This window comes from Myotis nattereri (genome assembly GCF_964212035.1).
Source record: "Myotis nattereri genome assembly, chromosome: 1".
In the NCBI taxonomy this organism is placed as follows: Eukaryota; Metazoa; Chordata; class Mammalia; order Chiroptera; family Vespertilionidae; genus Myotis; species Myotis nattereri.
This window is the reverse complement of record NC_138075.1, coordinates 112,476,768-112,489,264: the sequence shown is the minus strand read 5'-3', so window position 1 is coordinate 112,489,264 and position 12,497 is coordinate 112,476,768. Positions and strand designations below refer to the sequence as shown.

At 42.9% G+C, this 12,497-nt stretch overlaps 1 protein-coding gene across 8 annotated transcripts in view; it reads left to right on the top strand.

The window, feature by feature from the left end:
• The window catches only part of BBS4 (Bardet-Biedl syndrome 4), a 120,407-nt gene that overhangs the window by 95,646 nt on the left and 12,264 nt on the right, over positions 1-12,497 (top strand). The gene's annotated exons all lie outside the window — the stretch shown is intronic.

The window sequence follows — 12,497 nt, the reverse complement described above, 5'->3', positions numbered from 1 at the left end:
ACCAATACAGCTACACCCAGACTACACCCTGAATGTTATAAAGGATACAAAAAAAATCTGAACAGTCCCTGAAGAGAGGCCGTTCAGTCCCAGCAACCTTCCCAACTATAGCCCTGTCAGAAACAGCTGCTTGAGAGATTAAGATTGAAAGCGGGCAGACAGTCTAAGTGGGAAGATTGGTCCCACCTGCTGGCAGTCAAGGCTGTGGAGATAGACACAAACAGAGGAGTGGTGGACCACTTAGAACTTCAACAATCTAATGGGAAACTGAGAAGTGGCAGACAATACAGAAGAGTGGGATCTTAAACCAGCCCCCATAGGGAATTAAAACTTGGCGGAAACGAATGACACTTCACTTTTTCATTTTTATTTTATTACTAGAGGCCTGGTGCACGAAATTCGAGCACAAGGGGGGGGGTGCCCTCAGCCTAGCCCGCACCCTCTCCAATCTGGGACCCCTCGAGGGATGGTAACTGCCCGCTTAGGGCCGATCTCAGTGAATTCAGGCCTAAACGGGCAGTCGGACATCCCTCTCACAATCCAGGACTGCTGGCTCCCAACCGCTCACCTGCCTGCCTGCCTGATTGCCCCTAACCACTCCCCTGCCAGCCTGATCAATGCCTAATTGCTCCCCTGCCGGCCCAATTGCCCCCAACTGCCCTCTCCTGCTGGCCTAGTCACCCCTAACTTCTCTCCCTTGCCAGCCTGGTCCACCCTAACTGCTCTCCCCTGCTGGCCTGGTCACCCCTAACTTCCCTCCCCTGCAGGCCTGGTTCCCCCCAACTGCCCTCCCCTGCTGGCCTGATCATCCACAACTGCCCTCCCCTCCCGGCCATCTTGTGGCAGCTATCTTGTGTCCACATGGGGCAGCCATCTTGTGTGTTGGAGTGATGGTCAATTTTCATATTACCTCTTTATTAGATAGGATTTTTTTCTTTATTTTCCTTTTTTGGTTTTATTTTTTATTTCTCATTTTTTCATTCTATTTTTATTTTTTTATTTTATCCTATTAAAAAAATTTTTTCTTCTCTGTCTTCTTATCTACCCATCCTCTTTCTATTTCCTCTATACTGAACTGATTTCCTCCCCATATTTACCTAATTCTTTAACCTTTCTCTATATAAGCTCGGCCTCTACAGATTCTGCCCCCACCCTCTTTTCTGGGTGTTTGGTGTTTGCATTTTTGGCTTATCTTTTCTGTGGTGTTTTCTCCCCATATATATATTTTTTCCTTTTTCTTCTTTTTTTCTCTCTTACCATTTTTTCTCTCCTTGATATTATTTGTGCTCTCTTTTCTTTGGTGGTCACTTATATTGGGGTTATCGGTGTCATGAGTACATTTGTGTTTTTCTCCCTTTTTGTTATGTCTTGTTGAGTTGCATTTTGTCTTGTTTGGTCAATGTGGTAGAGAGAGAGCCACATAACCAGATACCTGGAGAGGAGACTCCATCCATGAATGGGTCAATAACACTCCAGACCCAACTACTGAGGCAGGAAGATGGCAGCAGTGAGGGAGAGAGCATGAGTGAGAGAGGGAGTGAAAGGGGAGTGTGTGGATGTGGGGTGTGTGTGAGTAAGGCACAGTTAGATCCCACAGGACCTTCAGGGGCAGGCAGACCGGGCTCACTTAGCCAGGCAGCCTCTGCTACTGTTACTAACAGTCCTGGGCAGCCGGCTGTACCACAGAGGCTGTGCCTTCTTGAAGGTGAGAGCTGCTGTGACTGTGAGCTCAGCCACACCTCCACTCAGGGTGCCCTTAGACACCACCTGGGACTCTACAGCCACCCCCAACCAGGGACCTACTGCCTTGGCTGCAGTCCACAATCACCGAGACTCCAGCCACCCCGGGCATGGGCTCCTGTGGGTTATGAAGCGCACTCCCCTTTGGCTGACCCAACACTTTAGCCCAGGGTATTGTGACCATGTGATCAGCAGCCATGCGAGCAGCCTGCCCCCATCTGAGGAGCAGTAGCCCCTGGAGCAGCCTGCCCCATCCAAGGAGCAGCAGCCTCATGAGCAGCCTGCCCCTGTCCACAGAGCAGCAGCTGTGTGAGCAGCTTGCCCCCGCCTGCCTAAGGAGCAGCAGCCACACACAACCCATCCCCATTCAAGGAGCAGCAGCCTCATGAGCAACTCATCTCCATCCGAGGAGCAGCAGCCATGTGTGCAGCCCGCCCCGTCTGAGGAGCAGCAGCCACATGAGCAGCCTGCCCTCAAAAGCCAGAAGAGCCACCACTGCTGCAAGCAGCGGCATGAGCAGCGCCCACTAGAGGAGCTGTCACCAACTGAGGAGCAGCCACTACCGCAACCACCGAGGAGCAGACCCTGCATGACTCGACATCTAGATCCTTTGATGAGAGCAGTAATGGGGAGACAAAGAAACCCCCAAAAGAAAGAAAAGGAGGAATTGCCAGAAAAGCAGCTAAGTGAAATGGAGGCATGCAATAAGTCAGGAAAAGAGTTCAGAATAAGGGTCATACAGTTCAAAAACCAGATGGATGAAAAAAATCAACAACTTATGTAAGAATCAAGAACAAATGAAGAGTGATATAGCTGCAATAAAAAACATTATGGAAAGTTTCAACAGTGGAGTAGGAGAAGCGGAGGACCGAATTATAAGACAGGGAAGCAAAACACACCCAAACTGAACTGCGATTTAGAAAAAATTAAAAAGACAGGAGGAGAGCCTAAGGGAGCCTTGGGACAACATGAAATGAAGCAACAAATAATAGGGATGCCAGAACAACAAGAAGATGAACAAGGGATAGAAAACCTATTTGAAGAAATAATATCAAAAAACTTCCCTGATGTGGGAAAGAGAAAAGTCACTCAAGCACAGAGAGTCCCAAACAAGATGAACCCTAAAAGACCCACGCCAAGACATATTGTAATTACAATGGCAAATGTTCAGGACAAAGAGATAATCCTAAAGGCTGCAAGAGAGAGACAAAAAGTTACATACAACGGATCTCCCATTAGATTATCAAATGATTTCTCAACAGAAACACATCAGGCCAGAAAAGAATAGAAGGAAGTTTACAAAGTGATGCAAAGCAAGGGACTGAATTCAAGAATACTGTATCGAGCAAGGCTATCATTCAAAATTGAAGGGGAAATAAGCAGCTTCACAGACAAGAAAAGGCTAAGGGAGTTTATTACCACGAAGCCAGAAATGCAAGGAATGCTAAAGGGACTGGTGTAAAAAGAAGAAATAAAAAGGGAAGAAGGAAGACAGGCACAAAAAAAAATGGCTCCACACAAGTATCTATCCTATATAAGAGAGGAATAGGCTAATTAGCTGTTACACCATAACGTCACGACCAATCTACAAGTGGTGGAGAGCTACAGGAGGGCGGAGCAGCAAGCAAGGAGTGGCAGGAGAGCTACAGGAGGGCAGGCCAGTAGGTAGAGAGCTACAGGAGGGTGGGCCAGCGGGCAGAGCTACAGGAAGGCATACCAGTGGGCAGAGAGCTATGGGAGGGCGGGCCAGTGGGTGGAGAGGTACAGGAGGGCGGGCCATTTGGCAGCCACAGCAGGGCGGGCCAGCAGGTGGAGAGCCACAGGAGGGTGGGGCAGGGGGCAGAGAGCTACAGGAGGGCAGGGCAGTGGGCAGAGAGCCACAGGAGGGCGGAGCATTAGGCAGAGAGCTACAGGAGGGCGGTGCAGTGGGCAGGAAGCTACAGAAGGGTGGGGCAGCGGGTAGAGAGATACAGGAGGGTGGGGCAGTGGGCAGAGAGCTTCAGAAGGGTGGGCCAGGGGCAGAGAGGTACAGGACGGCGGGGCAGCAGGCGGAGAGCTACAGGAGGGCGGGGCAATGGGCGGAGAGCTACAGGAGGGTGCGGCAGCAAGGTATGAGTAGTGGAGAGCGACCAATGGCGGTGGGCAGGTGGCCAGTTGAGACAAGCAGCAGCAAGCTACTCGCGCACGGATTCGTGTGCAGGGCTACTAGTCAATAACAACTTGAAATGTAAATGGACTAAATGCTCTAATCAGAAGACAACGAGTGGCTGAATGGATAAGAAAATATGACCCATATATCTGCTGTCTGTAAGGAACCCATGTCAGAACAAGGGACTCACACAGACTAGAAGTGAAGGGATGGAAAAATATCTTTCAGGGTAATAGAAGTGAAAAAAAGCTGGGGTAGCAATACTTATATCTGACAAAATAGACCTCAAAGTGAAGGCCATAACAAGAGATAAGGAAGGCCACTTCCTAATACTAAAGGGAATGATACAACAAGAGGACATAACCCTGATAAACATATATGCACCCAATGCAGGAGCACCCAAATTCATAAAAAAACTTCTGGAAGATATCAACAGAGAGGTGGACTACAGTCATAGTAAGGGATTTTAATACCCCACTGACATCACTGGATAAATCCTCTAGACAAAAAGTCAACAAAGAAACAGAAATCCTAAACAACTCACCAGATCAGATGGACTTAATTGACATCTTCAGAACATTTCACCCCAAAGACACGGAATATACATTCTTCTCAAGTGCACATGGGACATTTTCAAAGATAGACCACATATTGGGTCACAGGCAAAGTCTCTCCAAATTCAAGAAGATTGAAATCATATCAAGCATCTTCTCAGACCACAATGACATAATATTAGAAATAAACTACAATAAAAACAATCAAAAAAATTCTAACACTTGGAAGCTGAATAGCATGATATTAAAAAACTAGAGACCCGGTGCACAAAAATTTGTGCACTCGGGGAGTCCCTCAGCCCGGCCTATGCCCTCTTGCAGTCTGGGACCCCTCAGAGGGTGTCCACCTGCTGGCTTAGGCCCACTCCCTGGGGGATCGTGCCCAAGCTTGCAGTCAGACATCCCTCTGGCAGCCTGGCAGCCCTTGGGGGATGTCCACTTCCAGCAGGGAGCAGGCCTAAGCTGCAGTCGAACATCCTTAGTGCTGCTGAGGAGGCGGGAGAGGCTCCCACCACCACCGCTGTACTGGCAGCCATCAGCCTGGCTTGTGGCTTAGCAGAGCTCCCCCTATGGGAGTGCACTGACCACCAGGGGGCAGCTCCTGCATTGAGCGTCTGCCCCCTGGTGGTCAGTGAGTGTCATAGTGACCAGTCATTCCCAGTCATTCTGCTTTTAGGGTCAGTTTGCATATTACCCTTTTATTATATAGGATAGGATGTCCCTATTTCCCCCCTTTTTCCACCTCTACCCAGCTCTTGCCTCCCACTTCTCTCTGGCCATCACCATACTGTTGTCTGTGTCCATGGATTGTGTATATATTTTCTTTGGCTAATCCCTTCTTTAAATTCACTTCTTTAAATTTTTATTTTCAGACAAGTACTTATAACTGCACTATTATATATTTTCTATTATATCATTTAGAATTAAGATACTTTTTAATTGAACCCTTATAAATTTTAGCACAATTTAATAAATTATGCTAGAAGCAATTAGATTTTTCATGTAATGCAGATACATTTCAATTAATATTTTATTAATTTTTAATTTTTTAATATTTTAATTTGAAATCTCATACATGTAAAAAAAACTATAAAATACTACAGCATATTATATGTACCCTTGACCCAATTTCTTAAGTGTTAATAATTTAAACATAACCATTATACAAATAACAAAATTTGGAATATATTTTTCTTATAATCTCTTTCATGTTACTTAATTCATTTACTTTGTGTTTGTTAATCCGATCACAGGGGCCTGGATGGGGGCTCGCGCTGGCGGCTTGCGCTGTCCCGCCCTGCCTGCAGTATGCAAATTAGCCACCATCTTTGTTGGCAGTTAATTTGCATATCATGCTCATTAGCCAATGGGAGGTGTAGCGATGGTATGGTCAATTACCATGTTTGTCTATTATTAGATAGGATGATTGGGTTACCAAAGAGACCAAAGAAGAAATTAAAAACATCATGGAAACAAATGACAATGAAAACACAACAATCCAAAATCTATGGGACACAGTGAAAGCAGTCCTGAGAGGAAAGTTTACAGCTCTACAGGCCTACCTCAAAAAACAAGAAAAAATGGTAATAAATCATCTAACTACAACTTATAGAATTAGAACAAGAACAGCTAGAAAAGCCGAGTGAGCAGAAGGAAGGAGATAATAAAGATCAGAACAGAAGTAAATGACATAGAGACCAAAAAGCAATATAAAAGATTGATGAAACCTAAAGCTGGTTCTTTGAAAGGATAAACAAGATTGATGAACCTCTAGCCAGGGTCACTAAGAAGCAGAGAGAGGACCCAAATAAACAAAATCAGAAATGAAAAAGGCAAAATAATAACAGACCCCACAGAAATACAAAGGATTGTTACTAAAAAGAAATACTATGAACAACTCTACTCCAACAAATTAGAAAACCTAGAGGAAATGACATATTCCTAGAAAAATACAACCGTCCAAAACTCAATCAGGAAGAATCTAAAATTCTCAGTAGGCCAATAACTATGGAGGATATGGAGGCAGGCATCAAAAAGCTTCCAGGAATCAAAAGCCCGGTACCAGACGGCTTCACAGAGGAGTTTTACCAAACATTCAAAAAAGAACTAATACCTGTCCTTCTCAGACTATTCCAAAAAATTCAAGAGGAAGGGACATTTCCAAGCTCATTCTATGAAGACAGCATTACCCTAATACCAAAACGAGATAAAGACAACACAAAGAAAGAGAATTACAGGCCAATATCTCTCATGAACATAGATGCCAAAATCCTCAACAAAATTCTAGCAAATTGGATCCAGCAGTACATCAGAAAGATCGTACACCATGATCAAGTAGGATTTATCCTGGAGATGCAAGGATGGTACAATATCCGCAAATCAATAAATGTGATGCATCACATAAACAAATTGAGAGATAAAAACCACAGTCATATCAATTGATGCAGAAAAAGCATTTGACGAAATCCAACACCCATTTTTGATAGAAACTCTCAGCAAAGTGGGAATAGAAGGATCATACCTCAACATAATAAAAGCCATATATGACAAACCCACAGCCAACATCATAATCAATGGGCAAAAACTAAAACCATTTCCTCTGAGAACAGGAACAAGACAGGGATGCCCACTTTCACCACTCCTGTTCGACATAGTACTGGAAGTGCTAGCCAGAGCAATTAGCAAGAAGAAGTAATAAAAGGTATCTAAATTGAAAAGCAGTAGTAAAACTATCATTATTCACAGATCAATGATATTGTATATAGAAACTCTAAAGACTCCATTAAAAAATATTAGATTTAATAAATGAATTTGGCAATGTAGCAGGATACAAAATTTAACACCCAGAAATCTATGGCATTTTTATACACCAATAGTGAACTTATAGAAAGAGAGACTAAAAAAACAATCCCATTTATCACTGCACCAAAAAAATTAAGATACCTAGGAATAAACTTAACTAAGAAGGTAAAAGACCTGTACTCCAAAAACTACAGGACACTGGAAAAAGAGATAGAGGAAGACATAAACAGATGAAAGAACATACCGTGTTCATGGATTTGTAGAATCAACATGATTAAAAATGTCAATAGTACCCAAAGCAATCTATAGATTCAATGCACTATCCATTAAAATACCAATGGCATATTTCACAGATCTAGAACGAACTCTCCAAAAATTCATCTGGAATAAAAAAAGACCCGGAATAGCTACAGCAATCCTGAGAAAGAAGAACAAAGTAAGAGGGATCTCAATACCAGATATCAAGCTGTATTACATAGCCACTGTTCTCAAAACTGCCTGGTACCAGAATAGAATAGAGAACCCAGAAATTGACTCAAACCACTATCCTCAATATTTGACAAAGGAGGCAAGAACATACAATGGAGTCAAGACAGTCTCTTCATTAAATGGTGTTGGGAAAATTGGACAGATACATGCAAAAAAATGAAACTAGAACACCAACTTACACCATACACAAAAATAAACTCAAAATGGATTTCTGGGAGAAACCAAGATGGCGGCATAGGTTAACGCTGGAGAGTGCTGCCTCGAACAACCACTTCAGAGATATAACTAAAGGACAGAACGGACATCATCCAGAACCACAGGAAGGCTGGCTGAGTGGAAATTCTACAACTAGGAGGAAAGAGAATATCATACCCAGACTCAGAGGAGGTGCAGTGCTGAAGTGAAATACTCAGGTGCGGAGTGCGCGCGCGGAGCAGGCTGGCGGTGGAGGGCGCTGTTGTTTTCAATCGGGAGGGAGTTTCAGACTCTGAGCTCCAGATCCGGGTGAGTCTCTGGGGACCCAGACTGAAACGGGAGAAGCGGGACTGTCTGGTCTCGGTCGGAACTCGAAGGCAGCTTTCTCTCCGAGGTTTGCAGCAGTTGCTGGGACTCTGAGAGGCAGAGCCCCTAGGGACGGAACTGAGAGCAGTCATAACTGCTTGCTCCACCAGCCCTGTAGATCCCTGGGGACCCGCCCCTCCCAAGCCTTGCACAGAGCCATTTGCCAGATAGCCTCAGGCAAACGCTAGATTAGCACCACCCTAGAGATCCAGCACAGAAGCTCTCCCACTGCAGACACAGCTGACTCTCATAGCCAGTTAGCCTGGAGGTCAAATCACCCCTGGTATTACCGACAACAATCAAGGCTTAACTACAAGACTGCGCACAAAGACCACTAGGGGGTGCACCAAGAAAAGATAAAAAAATGCGGAGACAAAGAAACAGGATGCAAATGTCAGAAATGGAAGATGTAGAGCTCAAAACCACACTTTTAAGGTCTCTCAAGAACTGTCTAGAAGCTGCTGATAAACTTAGTAAGGCCCTCGAAAAGACTGGTGAGACCGCCGATAAATGTAGTGAGATCCTCCAGAAATCTAATGAGACCCTTGATGTTGTGATAAAGAACCAACTAGAAATTAAGCATACACTGACTGAAATAAAGAATATTATACAGACACCCAACAGCAGACCAGAGGAGCGCAAGAATCAAGTCAAAGATTCGAAACGCGAAGAAGCAAAAAACACCCAACTGGAAAAGCAAAATAAAAAAGAATCCGAAAATACGAAGATAGTGTAAGGAGCCTCTGGGACAGCTTCAAGCGTACCAACATCAGAATTAGAGGGGTGTCAGAAGATGAGAGGGACCAAGATATTGAATATCTATTTGAAGAAATAATGACAGAAAACCTCCCCCACCTGGTGAAAGAAATAGACTTACAGGTCCAGGAAGCACAGAGAACCCCAAACAAAAGGAATCCAAAGAGGACCACACCAAGACACATCATAATTAAAATGCCAAGAGCAAAAGACAAAGAGAGAATCTTAAAAGCAGCAAGAGAAAGACAGTCAGTTACCTACAAGGGAGTACCCATACGACTGTCAGCTGATTTCTCAACAGAAACTTTGCAGGCCAGAAGGGAGTGGCAAGAAATATTCAAAGTGATGAGTAGCAAGAACCTACAACCAAGATTACTTTATCCAGCAAAGCTATCATTCAGAACTGAAGGTCAGATAAAGAGCTTCACAGATAAGGAAAAGCTAAAGGAGTTCATCACCACCAAACCAGTATTATATGAAATGCTGAAAGGTATCCTTTAAGAAGAGGAAGAAGAAGAAAAAGGTAAAGATACAAATTATGAACAACAAATATGCATCTATCAACAAGTGAATCTAAGAATCAAGTGAATAAATAATCTGGTGATCATAATAGAATCAGGGACATAGAAAGGGAATGGACTGACTATTCTTGGGGGGGGGAAAGCGGTGTGGGAGATGCGGAAAGAGACTGGACAAAAATCGTGCACCTATGGAAGAGGACAGTGGGTGGGGAGTGAGGGCGGAGGGTGGGGCGGGAACTGGGATGAGGGGAGTTATGGGGGAAAAAAGAGGAACAAATGTAATAATCTGAACAATAAAGATTTAATTTAAAAAAAAAGAAAAAAAAACTCAAAATGGATAAAGGATTTAATCGTAAGATGGGAAATCATAAAAATCTTAGAGGAATCCACAGGCAGCAAAATCTCAGACATATGCCAAAGCAATATTTTCACCGATACAGCTCCTAGGGTAATGCAAAAGAGAAAATGAACAAATGGGACTACATCAAAATAAAAAGCTGCACAGCAAGAGAAACCATCAACAAAACAACAAGAAAGCCCACTGCATGGGAGTACATATTTGTCAGTGTTATGTCCGATAGGGTTTAATCTCCAACATTTACAGAAAACGCATACAACATAACAAAAGGAAGATAACCCAATAAAAAAATGAGCAACGGACCTAAAAAGATACTTTTCGAAAGAAGACATACAGAAGGCCAAGAGACACATGAAAACATGTTCAAATCACTAATCATCTGAGCGATGCAAATCAAAATGACAATGAGGTACCATCTCACACCTGTCAGAATGGCTGTCATGAACAAATCAAACAACAAGTGCTGGCAAGGATGTGGAGAAAAAGGAACCCTTGTGCACTGCTGGTGGGAATGCAGACTGGTGCAGCCACTGTGGAGAACAGTATGGAGTTTCCTCAAAAAACTGAAAATGGAACTCCCATTTGACCCTGTGATCCCACTTCTAGGAATATATCCCAAGAAACTAGAAACACCAATCAGAAAGGATATATGCACCCCTGTGTTCATAGGAGTATAATTTACCATAGCTAAGATTTGGATACAATCTAAGTGCCCATCAGCAGATGAGTGGATTAGAAAACGGTTGTACATCTACACAATGGAATACTACACTGCTGTAAAAAGGAAGGAACTCCTACCATTTGCAATACCATGAATGGACCTAGAGAGCATTAATGCTAAGTGAAATATGCTAGTTGGAGAAAGATAAATATCAGATGATCTCACTCATTTGTGGAATGAACAACATAAACTGATGAACAAAATCAGAAGCAGAGACAGAGAAGCATCGATCAGACCATCAAACCTCAGAGGGAAGATAGGGGGAGGATGGGGGTAAGGGAGAGAGATCTACCAAAGGACTTGTATGCATGCATATAAGCATAAGCAGTGGACACAGACACCAGGGCGGGGTGAGGGCATGAGCAGAGGGTGGAAGTGGGGGAAATGGGGGGCAAGGAAACATACACAATACCTTAATAAAGAAAATTAAAGTTAAAAAATTAAAAAATATTGAAATTGTCATGGTGGTAACTTTTTAATGATTTAAAATAGTTCTAGAGTCCCAGGAAATTCTCTGCTCAGTTTAGTAATAGTAATTGACGATTATCAAACTTTAAAATACAGTCAGTCCTCGGGTTACGTCGGAGATCCGTTCCTACGGTGCGACGTAACGCGATTTTCACTGTAAGTTGGAACCCACCTACATAAGCACCTCCGTCACTCACATGGAGCACATACACAGCAGTAATGAAGTGAAACAGTAAAAAAAATTTAAAAGAAAGATAACAATTCCTGACTTTTACTTGTGGTAAATAAATAATAAAAAACATAAGACAACTTTTTTTTTTATAAATACTGTAAAGGGAGATGGCGACTTAACCACGAAACGACGTTAAGTCGAGTCCGACATAACCTGAGGACTGCCTGTATGTGCCACGTACTGTGCTAATTATTTTTCACAGCATTTTCCTTTAGTCATCAAGAACCCTATGAGGGTAGGGACCACTATTAACAGGTTTTACAGATGAGCAAAGTGAGGCACAGTAAGTTAACTTGTCCAATGTGATACAATACTTGTCATCTCAAAACCCTGTCTAGAATTTGGATTTCTACTGATGAATAATTACCCTTTCCCCACTTAAACTTGATAGAGAATAAGATGCAAACTGAATTTGCATGATAGACATTACTGATTTTTTTGGTTGAATTCTTATCTCCTGATTCATTTGTGTGTGTGTGTGTGTGTGTGTGTGTGTGTGTGTGTGTGTGGTAGCTTTTTCCCCAGTCTTAAATCAATTTCAAGTGAAGGCAAGAGTGAGTGTTAGAATATTTTTAGGAAGTCTCATTTTTCACCAGGTATTCTTTCTAGTCCAGTGGATTTCCACTTTTCTTCACATCAAACCATATGTGAAAACCTTTGTAAAATATTGTTCTAAGTGAAGGGTTGAAGGGCGTGTTTTTCCCACCCAGTTTTGCATGATCTGCCCTATGTGGTGGAAATTCATACATGTATGCACTCATGCAGGCATATATCAAATTCTAGAAAACAATTCTTATAATACCTACTCCTATAACGTATGGTACATTTTGATACTTTTTATGATAACCACCAAACTGACTTGTTCAAAACCCGTCTTTTGAAAAACTGCTCTAAAGTGTGTGCGGACTACACATTCTGGATTAGTCTTTATTGATATCACCAGTGAAAACTGGAGAACTTGCTGAATATATACTAATATCGGGGTCTGAGTAGACACGTGGAGAACACTTGGGAACTCTCAAAGTATTCTCAGGTTTCGAACATAAAATGATAACTTATTTCAGTTCTTTTTGAGAAAATAGAAATCTCTTCTCACTTAAGTCTTTCCAGTAAAATAGGCTAGAAGGTTGGTGTTTAATTGAAGTT